Here is an 18,496-nt window from a genome sequence, read left to right on the forward strand (position 1 = left end):
GGAATCCTTCAGATCCACTACACTGAACGATTTATGGCCATGGGGAATCTTACTCAGTAGTATTTCGGGATTAGGGACACAGGGTGGCGGGCTTCTACTATTTGGTTCAATGCCCTTAGGTCTTGTACCAAGCGATAACTACCGTCCGATTTCTTTACTAGCAGGATAGGGTATTGTAAGGGGTCATGCAGGGGTCTAGAAATCCATCCTTAATAAATTCCTCAATTATTGACTCTAGTCCCTTGTGCACTCTATTGAAAGCGGATATTGTGATTTGCAAACCACGTCTCCCTCTCTCTTTAAACTGAACTCCAAAGGAGGTATTTGTAATCCCCCGCGATTCCGTTCCCGTGCTCACACTCTGGGTTCTATTTCCTTCTCCTCTTCCTCGAACAGGACGGCCATTTATATCACTAATGTCTGGGCCCATACTCCATTCTCCAGTCCGAGGAGTATGACTAAATCCTGACTCAATAAGTTACTCCCGATAGCAGGAATAACAGTTCACATTCGACAATATCTTTCCCACTTTCGATTATTATAGGTTCAAAAACTGAAACGGTAAATCCCTCCCCTTTTACTTCAGAAAAAGTTAACAGTCGTTTCGAGATTTCCACTCCCTTGTGCTTAAAATTTAAGTATGAACTTGCTGCTCCCGTATCGACCAGGAAAACTACGTCCGCTTTGTAAGGTCCCACCATCAAATTTATCAAGTTTTTCTGGTGGAACCCCTGACACACCTGTTCTTCATCAAGGTTCATAAACGGTACTGCCTTTGCTTCCTTTTTCAGATCTGGACACTCTATCTTAAAGTGATCTTAAAGTGACCTGTCTTTCCACAGTAATAACATCCTGCCTGTGGGGATTTTCACTTCGATCCTTGTTCCTGTCCACCAGACCCCTTAACATCCCCTCCCCGATCCCTTCTCCTCCCTTTATTTTCAACATGCTGCCCGCCACCATTCCGGTTTCCTTCTCCTTTTTACTTTTGTCCTTCTTTTCATTATCTAATCAACCGTGGCTATCGTTATTTTTGCATTTAGTTTCTGCTTCTCATGTTCCGTTGCCAGATCAATTGCTGAGCTGATTTAACCAATTGAACCGCGTTAGGGCCACCTAATGGTCTTTCTCCATAACCCAATGTTTTGCTCAGAACTTGATTTTTTTTAAAGAAATATTACATTATTTCTTGCTCCCTGTAACCTCAAATACAGATTCATCAATTTATGCTGGTCTAACTTTACAGTCTGCTCCTAACTATACATTTTGGAATCACAGTTGTAAATATATATAGTTATATATTATAAATTCATTTATTCAGTATTTAATATTTAAAATGTAAAATGCCTACAGTCCCTAACTTCGAAATCCACTATTATTTCCCGGTTTTAGTTCCTTAATTTAAATCCAAAATTAGATTTCTTAAGTAGTTCTGAACAATCATTGCTCAATTACAATGATATTACTCGTAAAATAACCGGAGCTGCCTTAAAAGGATTTGTCAACGCGAGTTAAAAAAATTCTAATGCATGAATAATGGCCGAATCCAAGGACACAGGAATTAACCATAAGATTTTTTTATTTATTCATTACAATCTAATGTTGCACTGAAACTTCAACTGTCCTCCATAAATCGCTTTTATGTCAAGATAAAAGAGATGAGTTAGAAACTGATAGTAAGGCAGTCATGACCTGCTAAAAGAACAGGAGTTAACATTTTACTTCATAATCATTGTAAAATCCTTAACCTTCAAAGAAATCATGTTATATTTCCACAATACAAATCTGATTCAAAACAGTCCCGGATCTCAAGCTCCAGGGAACAAAGCACAAACATTCAATCTCCAACACACAAATGTGCATTCAAACCGAATCACAAAGGTTTAAACTTTCTATTAGCTGTACAGCTCTTTGCTCTCTCTTTCTCTCTCTTTCTCTTTCTCTCTCTCTCACACACACACACCGTATCTCACAGACACTTTCTGAGCTTCCCGCAACAACTCTGCTAGAGGCTTCTCCCTCTTCCCCTCTATTTTTTGAATCTTTTTTCTGAATGTCTGGCCATGATTTTCTTAAGTGTACCCTCAGTAGTCCTTCTGCTAATAGCCCTTCCGAGATGAAGCATAATCTGATTCCTCCTGACGGTGAGGCTGATTTCCATTGACATATGAATTCAACTATTTACAAAAACAGTCTTCATCCAACCCGTACTTTGGCCAGAAGACGAAGAATGGATTCCTTAGTCCATTCAAACCAATTACAAATCATCATCCTTTTCCTATCTTTTCCCTTTGTACAAGTATTATTTTTCCATTTCCACAACATCCTGCCCAACGGACGTTCTGGAGGTAAATTTTCAGGGACCCCGCATCCATTTCGATTTCGTTTTTTTCGTCCCCGGAGGCTTCTTCATTCCCCTTGGCACAGCCCATATTGAGTTCCTTCGTTAGTCCATCATAACTACTCGAACTCAATCCCAGCCACCAAGACAGTATTTAAAAGTCAGTTTTCCTTCCTTGGTCCATACACAGTGTTGCCTGGCTCGATGTCTCTCTGTGCCTACTTGTAATCTTTCACCTGTTTTAGACTCATCGGATCTCGATCAGTCAACCAGAAGGAGGAACCCGCCACCGAGGAACACTGGATCATTCTAAAAGGAACGGGACACACTTACCAGCCATCGACAATGTCTACCCTGTTGGCGATGGTGGACACCCCGGACGAGCGTCCAACCTGTGAGAAACAGATCTCACAATATAATAAATATCAGGCCGAGTCAAAAAATGAAACAGCGAATTTTATTGAAACGTTCTTGCAAGACGGGTGTCTAGCAAGGAGTCAACTCAATCCAAAAATTACTTCACAATTTATGCAGTTTACTTGAGTCTCTGTCGATACTTCCCCGTTTCCCTCATTGGGCTTCAAACCTATCAACATTACTGATTGTGTTCTGCGCCTTCCTAGCTGCGCTCCGCCCTTGTTTACTTCCTCCCCTACTCCAAGCTGAGTTACCCTCACTCTTATTTACCCTGAAACTAACTTGGTTCATTTCAGTGTCTATATGAGGGCAACGTACCGAGTCTGCTATAACTCAATGTTCTTTGCATCTTATCTGTTTGTCTGTAACATCTTCCATTGTTTGCAGGCACATTTCATTCTTGTATTCACATTTCAGCTCATGAAAGCACTTATGTATTTCCTTCACATACTTTCCATTCTTGGCTGAAACACTTATACACTGGTGTTAGTTCATTTACCTTGCATAATCAATTATTTTTTCAGCTCTTGGCAGAAACAATTATACACTGCTGTTAGTTCATTTATCTTGCAGAAGCAAATATGGTTGCAGAAGTAACACTGCTTTACCTAGGTCCCACAGCATGTCTAACCACAGCGAGGCTCCCGCCCTTTCCTCCATTATTGATCAATTACACTTTCAGTCCCAACACACTCCTCGCTTGTTATTAGCCAATCCTCATTCCTTTTCCTCATTTGACAGTTCCACGTTTGCCCCTTCATTCCACCATCCCTCATTGGCCGTCATGCTGTCCACACAAATTTCAGAAAAGCGGGAAACCAATTGTTCAAACAGTCTTGTTTTTCCATTCGCAGATTCCAGTCAGTCAGATCGGTCTTCGCCCAATTCAGGCAATTTCTGGAAAATCCATCCCTAACAATGGAGTGCGCAACGGGAGCTGGGACTGCCCTCTCCTCTCCCTCAATCATACACAAGGTAGTGCGCTACAGGATCCGGGGCTGCCCTCTCCCACTCATCATCCACAAGGGAGTGAGGAATCTCTGTGTGGGTTTCAAGTCTTGGAAATGTGTGTGAGTGTGTGTCAACGTAGAGAGGAAGGGAGGGAAGGGTCAGTAAGTGCCAGTCCACACTAAACTGTTGTGCTGCTTTCTCTCGCAACAGTTAACCGCGTCCCACCCTCCTCCAACCCACCATGCATTCATCGGGACCGTTTGCAACAATAATAATTTAAGGAGTGCATCCACATTTATTCTGCAAGCGATGCAGAATCCAATGGCATCAAGGCAGACACAGGAACGCAAAGTCTGCAGCACTTCAAGTAGCTGACTGACACACCATCACTTTTCAGGGATAAAGTTAAAAATCACACAGCATCAGGTTATAGTCTATCAGGTTTACTTGAAATTATTAGCTTTCAGAGTGCTGCCGCTTCCGGTAATTCGTGCAGCGGCGTCCTCATACACAGAATCTATAGTAAACTATCACAGTGGTATGCAATTGAAATGATATATCAAACGAACCTAGATTGTTGTTAAGTCTTTCACCTTTTAGAATGTATTGCAGGTTTAGCTTCATTAATATGTGAATCCCAGAACTTCTTTTAAGTCACATTCTGGAGGGAACTTAAGGTTTTATAAAACAAAATGACATCTCAGCTCAGACAATGTATTAAAGCTATGAGGTTAGAATCTGTCTGCATCCCAAGCTTGAGTCAGACTGGTTCAATTTCTAGAGTAGGAATTTATAAATTGTGATAGAAATTGACTGTCTTCAGGCTGTGTGCTTTCTGAGCAAAAATAGAATGTATCTGCATATATGTGTGTGTGTGTGTGTGTGCATATGTGAATGAGTGCGTGTGAGTATAGGTGTGAGAGTGTGTGAGTGTACGTGAGAGAGAGTTGGTTTGTGTGTGTGCATGCTCGGTAGAATGTGCACATGAGTATTAACCTGATCGACTATAACCTGGTGTTGTGTGAATTTTCATTTTGCCCACCCCAGTACAACACCGGCGTTTCCACATCATTTTCGGGATAATTAGAGATGGGCATCCACTTCTGGCCTCACCTGTCACACTCCCATTCAAACATTTTCCAAAATCTTCAGACATGCTCCCTGTGTCAAACAAAAACAAATGCATCACACTGTGCCCGATATCATTTGAATATTTGCTTTATCTGGTGATCACTTCCAGAGCCTGTCTGCGTTCTGCTGTCTCACTGTGTGTGGAGATTCTCACTCATTAACCCTGCTCACCTTTTGTCCCCAGGGAACAAGAATCCTGCAACCTTTGTCAGGACAATCAATGTTTAAAGATACTTTCAAATGCTCTTAAGAAATGTTCAGGCGGTGCAGTGGAAAGCACTGCTACCGTATAGCGCCATGGATCTAGGTTCGATTTTAGCCTTGGGCTACTGTGTGCATTTTGTATATTTACCCTATGACTGCGTGGGTTCCTTCCTGGTGCTCCGGTTCCCTCCCAAAATCCAAAGATGTGAGATTAGGTGAATTGGCCATGGTAAATTGTCGTGCGTTCAGGGATGTGTATGGTTGGTAGATCAGTTATAAATATAGGGTAGCGGAATGGGTCTGTGTGGGTTACTCTTCAGCGGGTCACTGCGGACTTTTTGGACCGAAGGGGCTATCGGAATTGTATTCGAACTGAAAGTTGCATAGCACCAGAGGTCACACTGTTTAACGAAAGTGAACTTTATTCTGGGACTGAAAAGTTAAACGAAGTAACATCCAAACATAAAACAATGTTTGCTTCAACATTCTATGCAATGTTTTGAATTTGTTTTACTTTTACAGCCCAGGATGTTTATCTCATGAACATTTGAAGATTCATTCACATTCTAAAGAGATCAACACAAACGTCTGCCATTGCCCACTGGAATTTACGTCCATTTCTTCCCAGTTTCTCATTATGATACCGGAGATTTCCAGAGCTCTCTCTCTCTCTCCCCACAAATGTTCCACTGTCTGTGTTGTCAGAGCTGTTTGGATAAAAGCAGTTTGTCTGTCAAAAGACCTGCAACTCTATCACGGTTGGTTGCAATCTTCATTAGTGACATTGCTCCAATGTCGTTTTATACTTAATAGGCTGTTTTGATTTTTGCCTCTGTTCCCCATTCAGCATAAACATTATTTAACTCTCAGTCAACAGCTTCCTCAAATTGTCTTTACAGATTACTTTTCAACAGTTTGTTTCTTCCACATCATGCTGAGGTTTAATTTGCTCTTTTCTGAACTGGTAATTGATTGTTTTATTCAGTATTAGTTCGGTAATGGCGGGCAATTTAATCTTTGATGTTATGAATGCACAGTTGTTAATGCCTTTGTCTACTCTATTGAAACTTTTTACTTTGCGATTCTGTCGATAGTTTTTCCAGCTTCTGCACTGTCCAATACTTCAATTTCTCGAATTTAAAGTAAGTTCCATGCTGAGTTGGAGTCCAAATGTAGAGGACTTTTTACTCACAGGCATAACTTCAGAACTGTGACTCTCCATCCAAGGTTGCGAAAACAGTAAAGTGCCCGTAAAATAATTTCCTTCTGTTAAATTCACATGATTAATAAGGAACGTGCCAACAACAACAAGAGACTCTACTCACAAACTAAAATGTCAATTCACTGAGCAACGAACAATAAGAAATAGGTACAGAAGTAGTCAATTCAGCCCATCAAGTCTGGTCAGCTATTTAATCAGGTCACCGCCATTGATCTAATAGCCCTCAACTACAATGACTTGCCTTTTCTGTAAAACCGTTGATTGCCTTCCTGATGAAAATATGCTCATCTCAGCTTTCAGTACACTTAATACATCAGCCTCAATATTCCTCAGTGATAACAAGAAATTAATCCTCATCTCGTTCTTAAATAAGTGACCAAATATTATGAGACCACGCTCTGTGGCCCGAGACAGGAGGCCTGTGACCAGTGGAGTGGCACAAAAATCTTTGTTGGGTCCTCTACTTTTCGTCACTTATGTAAATGATTTAGATGTGAGCATAAGATGCATAGTTAGTAAGGACAAGGGACGAGTTAGCAGGACTTACACACTTAATGGTAATCTCCTAGGGAGTGTTGCTGAACAAGCAGAACTTGGAGTGCAGGTTCACAGCTCCTTGAAGGTGGAATCGCAGGTGGATAGGATTGTGAAGAAGGCGTTTATATGCTTTCTTTTATTGGACAGAGTATTGACTACGGCAGTTGGGAGGTCATATTGCGGCTGTAGAGGCCATTGGTTAGGCCACTGTTGGAATATTGCATGCAATTCTGGTCTCCTTTCTATCGGAAAGATATTTTGAAGCCTGAAAGAGTTCAGCAAAGATTTACAAAGATATTGCCAGGATTGGAGGTTCGGAGCTATAGGGAGAGGCTAAACAGGCTGGGACTGTTTTCCCTTGAGCGTCGGAGGCGGAGGGGTGAACTTATAGAGGTTTAGAAAATTAAGAGGGGCATGGATAGGATAAACAGACAAAGATAGGGTTCGCATATCTGTTCGGCATAGACGGATTGAACCGAAGGGTCTGTTTCCGTGCTGTACATCTCTATGACTGTACATCGATCTTGTCCCAGAGAATCTTTCCAAATAATTCATTTCCCATCGATGTGAAACTCACAGGCCTGTAAAATCCTGGATTATCCCTGCTATCCTTTTGATATGATGGGACTATGTCAGGAGCCAGTTTTATACTGGGGTGGATAAAGTTAAAAATCACACAACACCAGATCATAGCCCAACAGGTTTAATTGGAAGCAATATCTTTCAGTGCGCTGCTCCTTCATCAGGTGGTTGTGGAGTAAAGGATCACAGGACATAGAATGTTTAAAGTGTCATGATACATTGAACAAAACTGGATTGTTAATTCTTCCATCTTTTAGAATGGTTTGCAATTTTCGATTCATTAATAAGTAAATCCCAGAATTTCTTTTAAGCCACTTCCATGATCTACCTTAAGGTTTTCTAACAAATTGTGACATCTCAGCTCAGACAATGCTTTAAAGGTGTGACATCAGAGTCTGTCTTTATCCCAGTCTTGAGCCAGAATGGTTCTATTTGCAAAGGGGAAGTTACGCGATATTACATGGGTTGACAGCTTGGATGGAATATGTGAGCTATTCACCAGACCTCTATGAAATCAGCGGTGGCTAAAAAGGACACAAAGATATCTGTCTGTGCTCTAGTAATATGTTTGTTAGATGATTTGTAGCTCAGGTTGATTTTTTTAGATGTAGGTTTGCTCGCTAAGCTGCAAGGTTCATTTCCAGATATTTCGATACCCTATGAGGTAACATCTTCAGTAGGTCTCTGGTGAAGCAATGCTGAAAATTCCTGCATTCTGTTTTTATGTTTGCATTTGTTTGGGTTGGAGATGTCATTTGCTGCAGTGATGTTATTTTCTGTGGTGAAGTCACTTCCTGTTCCTTTTCTCGGGGGTGATAGATCGGGCCTAACTCAAAGTGTTTGTTGATAGAGATTGTTGATATCATGCTCCAGTACGTTGCTCTCTTGCCTCACTCAATACTCTGGGACAGATCCCATCAGAACCTGGTGACTTGTCTATCTTAATTTGTTTTAAAACGCACACCCCTTCCTTTTTAACAGTAACCTGGTTTAGAAAAATTCCATTCCCTTCCCTGTGGTCATGCTCCACCAATTCCTTCTCTTTGGTGAATACTGACATAAAGTATTCGTTGAGGATCTCACCTACCTCTTCTGACTCTACACATAGATCCCCTCCTTTATCCTTGAGTGGGCCAACTCGTTCCCTGGCTACTTTCTTGTTTCTTTTATATGTGTGTGAAATGCTTTGGGATTCTCCTTAATACTGTTTGCTAACGACTTTTCGTGGCCCGTTTTAGCCCTTCTAATTCCTTTTATAAGTCCATTCCTCCTTTCTTTCTTTACTTCAAGTGCTTTGTCATTTCCCATCCTCCTAAACCTTTGGAAGTTAAAAATCACACAGCACCAAGTTATAGTCCAACAGGTTTATTTGGAAGCACAGCTTTCTTCACACTGCTCCTTCATCAGTTGGTTGTGGAGTATAAGATCATAGGACTCCGACGTTACAGCAAAAGTGTACAATGTGAAGTAACTGAAATTATATGTTGAAAAAGACCTGGATTGTTTGTTACGTCTCTCATCTTTTAGAATGGGCATTTTGGATTCATTCCTTTCATATGTAAATTCCAGTAGATTCTTGAAGTTACAATCTCAAATGAACTTTAACCCTCGGTGCCATATCATCCCAGATAATGCATTGAAGGTGCAAGATGCCCTGAGGCTGTCAGTGCCCCAATGTTCAGACTGATTTTCTTCTAAAAAAGGATTATACATGCATTTAAGAATTTTCGAGCAATATGAAATGTAATTCTGCAAGCACAAATTCTCCCCACACACTGATATGTGTGGGGAGAATTTGTGCTTGCAGAATTACAGCTTGCATATGAGAGAAGATTTGCATGAGTTTATGGGTCTGTAGAATTGTGGGTAAATGGGTCTGTAGGTGTGTCTGGGTCTGTGTGTTTGTGTGTGTCTGTGTAATGTAGTGGGGTCACCTGTAGTGTGGCATGAACCCAAGCCTCTGGTTGAGGCCAACCCCATGGGTTCCAAACTTGGCTATCAGCCTCTGCTCGGCCACGTTTCGTTATTGCCTGTCCTAAAGTCTGCCTTGGAGGATGGTCACCCGAAGGTCTCAAGTCGAATGTCCTGGACAGCTGAAGTGTTCTCCGACTGGGAGGGAACATTCCTGTCTGTTGATTGTTGTGCGGTGCCCATTCACCGTTGCCGTAGCCTCTGCTTATTCTCACCAATATACCATGCCTCAGGGCATCTTTGCCTGCAGTTTATGAGATAGACGACGTTGACAGTGTCACATGACTACATGAGTACCTGCCACGCGCTCAGCGGGATGGTCTCAACCGGGACCTTAGGTTTATGTGACCCTACAGGTGACACACACACACACACACACGCGCACACACACACACACCTCTTAGTTTGTGGGGTGAATTTTTACTCCAGAATTACATTTTATTTTGCTCAAAAACGGCTTAAGCCCGTGTATAATTCTGTAGATCCTTATTTTAGGTTACTATCACTCTGAACACTAGGGCACAGATAGCCTCACACCGGGCACCTCACACCTCCAATGCATTATCTGGGCCCAACGTGGCGCCGAAGTTTAAAGTTTCCGAGAAAATGTAACTTTTAGAAAGTTCTGGAATTTGCATATGAAAGAACTGAAACTATCATGCCCATTCTAAAAAAATAGAGACTTAACAAACAATTCAGATCTTTTCCAATTTATAACTTCAGTTATATCACGCTGTGGACATTTGCTCTTAATTCTGTGTCTTACAATCTTACACTCCACAACCACCTGATGAAGTAGCAGCGTGCAGAAAGCTACAGCATCCAATTAAACCTGTTGGACTATAGCCTAATGTTGTGTGATTTTTAACATTGTCCACAATAGTCCAAGACTAGCACCTTCAAATCAAACCTTAGGAATGCTTTCTGTTTCTTTCTGACCAAGGTCTTAACATCCCTGGTCATCTGAGTTTCATGTATCTTGCGATTCGCATCCCTCATTCTCCCAGGAATGTGCCACTCCTGAACTCTTATCAACTGCTGTTTGAAATACTCCCACATCTCCGATGTCTATTTACCCTTAAACAGCCGGCTCTGATCAATAATGTCCAGTTCCACCCTTGTAGTAGTTCCCCTTCCTCTAATTTAAGGCCTTCACCTGAGAGCTGCTAATCCACGAGCATCTTACGGTATTATGGTCGCTACTCCCGAAATACCACACCCACAAACACCCCCCACCCCCCCCCCCCCCAATATGGCACGTTGGGACAGTGGTGGGGTGGCACGTTGATTCAACGGTGAGCACTGCTGTCCAATGGCTCTGGGGACCCAGGTTCGATTCCTGACCCCCACTGAAACTTCACTCACCTGTCCGGGCTCATTTCCCAAATCCAGGTTCCATATAGTCCGTTCCCTGGTCGGACTGTTTACGTATCATGTCAAGAATCCCTCTTGAATGATCCTTACAAATTCTGCCCCATCCAAGCCCTGAGCACACAGTAAGTCCCAGTCAATGTACAGGAAATGAAAATTACCCAAAACAGCAATCCCGCTAATGTTACGTCTTTCCAAAACTGTCCACGTGTTCTCTCCTCTGTCTATTACGTGGCCTGTAGTATAACATTCTGGTTTCACCTTTCCTATTCCTGACTTTTAAGTGATTAAACTCTGCCCTTGATTATTTTTTCATTCCTCGAATTGTTGTTTGGCCAAGATCTTAATCCTCCTCCCATCTGGCGGTGCACAGCAAAGACTCGGGATTTCTCCATTGACGGCCTAGCACTGCTTTTGCTAATTTCACCTGGTGTGGGATGTTCGAGCCCCATGTGGGGTAAGGTGGACCTCAGTCTCCATCTTGGTCCTAGTTCTGAATATAACAATTCCACCCAATGTGGCACGGTGGATCAGTGGTGGGGTGGCACAATGGTTCAGCGGTTAGCACTGCTGCCTCATGGCGCCAGGGATGCAGGTTGGATTCCAGCCTTAGGTCACTGCTTGTGTGGCGTTTGCATGTTCTCCCTGGGTCTGTGTGTGTTTCGTCCGGGTGCTTCGGGTTCCTCCCAAGTCGGAAGGTGTGCAGTTTTGATGAACTGGCTCTGCTAAATTGCCCACAGTGTTCAGGGATGTGTGGGTCAGGTGCATTAGTCAGGGTAAATAAAGAGTAAGAGTTTAGGGGAATGGGTCTACGGGTGGGGTACTCTTCAGAGGATCAGTGTGGATTTGTTGGATCGAAGGGTCTGTTTCCACGCTATAAGTATTCTATTATTAAATGTGGGACATTTGGAGCCCCATGCTGAGAAATGTAGGCCTCAGGCTCCATTATCAGCATAGCACTGAATTTAATAATTCCATCCAATGTGGGAAATCTGTTGACACAGACTGGGTAATTTACGTGCAGTCTCAGTCTCAGGCCAGTTCATATCTTGGCTTAATACTTCCGAGATTACCAATCTCATTCTTAACCAGAGAGTGTAAAAACCAGTAATCCTTGGAAGTAAATGTACTGGTCCTCTGTTTTGAAGTAGACCAGGTGACCCAGATCAATATGCCTCATCTGCCAGTTTTCCTGACATATCCTTCTTGAACTGACCAAAACCCACAACGTAAGCAAACTTAAACTTCGGCTTCATCGTGTGCCTAGTGCTAGTTGATCTGATGGAATAATGTGGAACCAAGGTTCCTCACCCTCCCAGCAAGATACATGTGCACACAGAGCAGGAGAGTCTCAGGCTCCATTCTTGGGCACATCCCTACACTGATCTTACACTCGATGATGTGGGATGAATCGAGAAGCACAGTGTGGGGAAACGTAGGCCTAGGATCCAGATCCTGAACCAAATATTTACAGCTAATCGAGGGCTAGTTGAAACCCACTGATCACGAAGATGTAGCCCAGGTCAAATCTTGGCCGAGGACTGGATTAGCCAATTACACTCCCGGTATCAGATCAGTGATTATTTCCACCACCCATACACCCAGATCTAAAGCTGTATCTTGGTCCTCGTCAGCCAATGTGATTCATGGTGGTGGATTAAATGAGCCATATCCCACACCTACCCTGGCCATGATAAAGGTCCAGGTTGCATCTCAGGCCTAATGCTGAGTTAGTCAATTAGCCAATATCTCCACAATGCCAGAAAAGATCAGCTCAGCATGCGTCAAGGGGCAAGAGCTGGGTTAGCCAATTTCACACCCAGTTTTGGATTAAATGTGGGGAAGTATAGGAGCAGACGGTATCATGGGCCTAATGCTGAAAGAGACAATCCAAGTGCAGGATTTATTGAGTAGTTCAGTGCAGGGAAATTAACACTCAGGCTTCATTTTCACCTTCTTCATTAATCAGCTGGGTCTATGACAGGCCTCGACAATGTCTAATTGGCATGGGTGGCCACGACTGTGCCACGGGTGAGTGCAGCTTCCCCATCCCTGAGACCCATCATCCTTCCCTCCCAGCGAGTGGATCAGCAGGAGTCGCCGGCGGCCCTTCAGGGTCCCCAGATACCCAACTCCAGCTACCTGCACGCTCAGCCCTGACAACGACTTGGATGTTTGGGAGCCTGCCCTCCACCAGTGTCAGCATCGTGCCTCCTGCCATCACCTGGCTGCCCTTCTGCACCGTATCCTGGGTGCGTGGGGAGCTGAACAAGGCCAGGCAAAACCTCCACCAGTAGCTGCAGTGAACCATTACAGGCCTCCAGGACCTGGATGCCAAACTGTGCTGTATCGTGACATCACTGCGCTTGGCCTCCAGCAAGCTGCAAAGCGTCAAGCAGCCCCAGGAACATTCCATCCCACCCTCGGGCATGACACACTGGGAGGCCATGTCAACGACTACGACATCATCACACACTGGATGGGCTGACGTGTCAAGGATCTGGTGTGACTGAAGCCTGAAGCCTAGCTCCTCGACATCAACTGGACTGATCACAAGTGATAAAGTTGGCCAAAAGGCCTGGGCCTAGCTCTTAGTTATTGACAGAAGAATTTACATTCATGAAAAGCCTAGAACCTCGCACTTATGACCAGAAGACGGAATTGGCAAGGGAGGCTTAAAGTTGAGATTTGAGTCGTCCCAGAAAATTTCTTGTGGACTCAGACCTGTAGAGTCTCTCTCAAGGATCGTCCCAGAGATCACACTCTTTGGAAGTCTGTAATAAATCGCTCTCACAGGCAGTTTAGTTTAATTTTAGTCATCCCCTTTATTTACCAATAGCATCGCTGTAACAACATATCACTGACACCAAGAAGCTAAGCTAATTAGTTTCGAAAGGGTGCAGAGAAGATTTATTGGGATATTGCCTGGTATGGGGGGAAGATCCTACGAAGAAAGGCTAAGGGACTTGAGGCTGTTTTCGTTGGAGAGAAGAAGTTTGGGAGATGACTTAAGAGAGACGTGTAAGATAATAAAAAGGTGAAATCGGTAGGACAGCGAGAGCCCTTTTCCAAGTGTAGTGACTGCGAGTACGAGGGGGCAATTGAGGGGTGATGGTATCGGACAGATGTCAGAGGTAGTTTCTTCACTCAGAGAGTAGTAAGGATATGGAATGCGTTGCCTGCAATGGTAGTAAATTTGCTAACGTTAAGTACATTAAAGTCGTCATTGGACAAGCATATGGTCTTACATGGAATAGTGTAGGTGAGATGGGCTTCAGACTGGTATGACAGGTCGGCACTGGAATGTTCTATGGTCTTTGTTCTGAACCAACATTCTCCCCACGACCCTTCCTGTAAATAAGGACACACTTCCCGAAACGCACCTGTAAATTGTTAATATGGACATGCTTCACGAGACCCCGTCCTCGTAAATACTAGCAATTTGCCCGCCACAACCCTGTAAATACTGATACATACCTTCGGCATCACCCGTTAATTACGAACACATTGCCCGGGTAAAAAAAACAATTAATACTGACGCAGTCCCTGGTAACTTCACCCCCGGAAGTACCAACATATTCCTCGTGACCCGCCCGAAGGAACTGGCTTACTCCTCGGGAACACCCCTGTAAATATTGACACATACCCCGCTAACGACCAGTAAATGACAACACACTCCCCGGGACCCCTGCTTTAAATACTGACATGCTCCCTGGGACCCATTCTATAAGCACAGGCTCTCTCATAGGAACCCCCTGTAAATACTGATACAGTGCCTGGGACCTGCCGTGAAAAATCTCACCCACCCCCAAGTCACCCCTGTAAATACCGTCACACTGCACAGGAACTCCACTGTAAGTACTGATATACTCCTCACACCACTCCTGTAAATATAGACGCACTTCCTGGGGCACGCCTCTAAATACTGACACACACCCCGAAGTGCACCTGTAAACAATGGCACACTCTCCTGCACATTCCTTTAAACGCCGACACACACTCCGGGCCCCCAATTTAAATTCTGCCACTTTTGCCTGACGCATGTGTAAATGCTGATGCATACCACAGAAACTCCTGCAAGTAGTGCCATATTGGCTGGGACGCACATTCCCAATACCACTGTGTAAAGTCTAAGTTACTCCCCGGGACATCTCGGTAAATGCTGGCAATCTCCACGGGACCACACTTGTGAATACCAGCACTCAACCTGGGATCACTCTGTAAGTACTAACTCACTCACCAGGACGCCCTATGAATACTGACACACTGCCTGGGGAGACCCTGTAAATACTGACAAAATGGAGAAAGTGAGGACTGCAGATGCTGGAGATCAGAGTTTAAAAATGTGTTGCTGGAAAAGCGCAGCAGGTCAGGCAGCATCAAAGGAGCAGGTGAATCGACGTTTCGGGCCTTCTTCAGGATTCCTGAAGAAGGGCATATGCCCGAAATGTTGATTCTCCTTTTCCTTTGATGCTGCCTGACCTGCTGCGCTTTTCCAGCAACACATTTTTAAATACTGACATAATGCCCAACACTTCCCTGTAAAAACTGACTCGTTTCCCTGTACCCGCCTATTAATACCAACACACTCCCTTGGCCTACCCTTTAAATACTAACATGATCCCTGGCACTCACCCCTGGAATAACTACATCCTCCCAGGTACAGTCTCGCAACAACGACACAGTCCTTGTGACCCACCCTGTGATTACTGACTCACTCCCCACGATTCACCTGTAAATACTGAAACACACCACGGGAGCCCCATATTAACACCGACATGCTCCCCGGGATCCCCACTGCAAAAACTGGCACAATCCGCAAGACCACCCAGTAAATACTGACACTTTCCACTGGGACACCCCTGTAAATCTTTACAATCTCCATGTGCCCTCCCCGATAAATACCAACTGTCTCGAAGGTAACCCACTGGAAATGCTGACACACAGCCCAGGACCCCAGTAAATACTGACACATTACCCGGTACACCTCTGTTAATGCTGTCATACTGCTCAAGAACTCCACTGAAAATACTCACATATCCCCTGTTCCCCTAATAACTACCGAACACTGCACGGGAATTCGCGTCTGAATACTAACACATCTTGGGAGACTCCTCCATCCCCCCCGTAAATACTGAAAATCCCCCGGGGTACATTCCTGTAAATGCTGACACATGCCCCGGTGCACCCCTCTAAATACTGTCACACTGCCCAGGAACATGATACATTCCCTGGAAAACCCTATAAATACGGACTGCTGCCTGGCAATTTCCCACTGAACACTGACACACAGCGCAAGACAGCACGCCCTGTGAAAACCCGAAAAACCCGGGGATCCTTCCTGGAACTCCTGACCCATTCCTCGGCGCACACCTTGAAATGCCATCACAGTGCCCTGGAAACCCTCTGTAAATATTGGCACACACCCCGAAAGACGACCCTGTCCATAATGACACACTTCCCGGAAACTACCTGTAAATATTTACACACTCCCCTGTATACCCCCGTAAATACTCAAGTACTGCCCAGAACCCCCGTAAATACTGACCCCACTCCCGCTACATACCGAATTTCTCCGTCGGACTCCCCTGTCAATACTGAGATACATCATGAGACACACCAATAAACATTGACACACAACCCGGATCCCTCGTGTAAATACTGACACTTCCCCCACACACCCCTGTAAATACTGACACAAGTCTACTTGTGTTTGTGTTCGCAAACGTGCAAGAGGATCAAAGTTGTTTCATAAAGGGGTTGTGGTCGTGTATCCATCTCATACTCACATACAAAAACACACACAGAGATAGTGTCTGTGTGCGTGAGAGAGAGAGAGAGAGAGAGATCTGATTGTGAAAGGGCTGCTTCACAGCCGTTCAGTTGCATTTCCTTGAGGGAGCCTGGAAACTGTGATGAGTACGGTGAAGAATACGTTGACGAATCTCTGTGACAGAATGCCTAGGTGAGTAATGAAGGCAAACACTGCCCATTTGAGAAAGGAGTTTACAACAGTTCGCTTGTCAAACCCATGGTTGCCCCAGAGTCTGAGATGTCATTTTAAATATCAACACAGAAGGTACTTTCGGAAACAACCTCCCCAGGAGGGGTGGTGTGGGGAATTTGTGATCAGCCAGCTTTTCCGTTTCAGCAAGTTATTTATAGACGGTTTTGATGTCTCTCAACCAAAACTGGCTCTCAGGCACACTGCTAACGCTAAATATAGACACGAACGTCAGCTTACCATGCAATTTCTGCAAGGCAGGAATTGATTTCTCTCAACATTTGTTCCCTCTCTCTATCTCCCTCTCTTTCTCTGCCGCACTGTCTCTATCACTCTCTTTCGATCTGCCTCTCCTCGTTTCTACTTACCTCCGTCTTTCTCTAACCTAATAGTTCTCTCTCCCTATCTCTCTCGCTCCATCCATATGCCTCTTTGTTTTCCTTACGCCCTCCTTCTCTCTCACCATCACGCCCTTCTCTCCCTTTTCTCTCTCTTGTTCCGTTCATACCACTGTCTGTCTTCCTTTCTTCCTCCCTCTCAATCGCCATCACTCCCTTCCCTCTCTTTTCTCTCTCTCACTTGCTATTATCCTTCTCTATCTCCATCCTTCTCCGTTTTTCCTTCTCGCCTCACAGTCTCACCATCCCTTTCTTCGTTTCTGACTTTTTTTCACTTACTTCTATCTCTTTCTTCCTCTCTGCCTCTCTACTGCCCTTTTTCTTTTTATTTATATATCTACATCTCTGAGATCCGTCTTTCACCTGTCTCTTTACGTTCTTGTCTCTTTCCTTCACTGTTCAATTTCCCTTCTCTCACGCACATTTTCACTTTCTATCTCTACCCCACCTCTCTTTCTCTCCTCCGCTCAAATTGCTCCTTTCCTGCCTTGTTCACCCTTTCGGCGTTGCGCCCCCGACTCTCCCCTCTCACTCTAAACATCCGGTCCTCTCGTAGTTTCTCATTCATTCTTCCCACTTTGCTTCCAATTATTTATTCCCTCTGCTTTCGCTGAGCACTTCAGTTCGTGATGATCTCTTTCTGCAGATCAGCTGCAAATAGAGGGAACGAGAGATTGGAAAGAGAGAAATCAAGATGAAGAGAAAGGGAGGGTGTGCGAGAGGAGAGCAGGAGGGAGAGAAAGAAGAAAGGACAGAGGGACAGGAACAGAGTTAGGGAATAGGAGGGAAAGTGAGTGAAGGTGAGAGTGAATGATAGAGCAAGATGGGGAGGAGAGCTGGGGGAGAGGGATAGGTAGCAAGAGGGATGACAGACAGAATGAGGGAGAGATTCAGTTATAAAAGCAGACAGAGGGAGAAATCGAGAGAAAATTGGAGGAAGAGAGACAGAGAAAGAAGGAGCAGGAGAGAATTAGAGGCAGTTGGAAAGAGTGAAGAGAAGTCACTGAGAGAAAATAACAATTGGTGAAAAAATATGGCCAAGCGAGAGACAGAAAGAGGGTAAGACTTCGAGGAAGAAAGAAGAGGGAGAGACCGTTGACATAAAATGAAGCATGAATACTGTAATAAGAAAACTGCATCAGTGGTATTGGGAATAATGACGACACTGAGCTGCTTAAAGAATACATTTTGATATTTTATGTCAACAATTTCAGTATCAGTTAAAGAACACTCCTTACTTTTTGTGAGGTACGATGGGTTCTCATGTTAGCTCAGCTTTGGGGAAGTGTCAAAATCAGTCGAAATCACCTTCTATCCCTGTGTTTGACAATTCCTTTGATTATGCTCTTCAATTCAGTATAATTCGG

Source organism: Chiloscyllium plagiosum, unplaced genomic scaffold (assembly GCF_037043375.1).
Source record: "Chiloscyllium plagiosum isolate Xiang-an unplaced genomic scaffold, Cpla_swu_hap1 HiC_scaffold_41, whole genome shotgun sequence".
Taxonomy (NCBI): Eukaryota; Metazoa; Chordata; class Chondrichthyes; order Orectolobiformes; family Hemiscylliidae; genus Chiloscyllium; species Chiloscyllium plagiosum.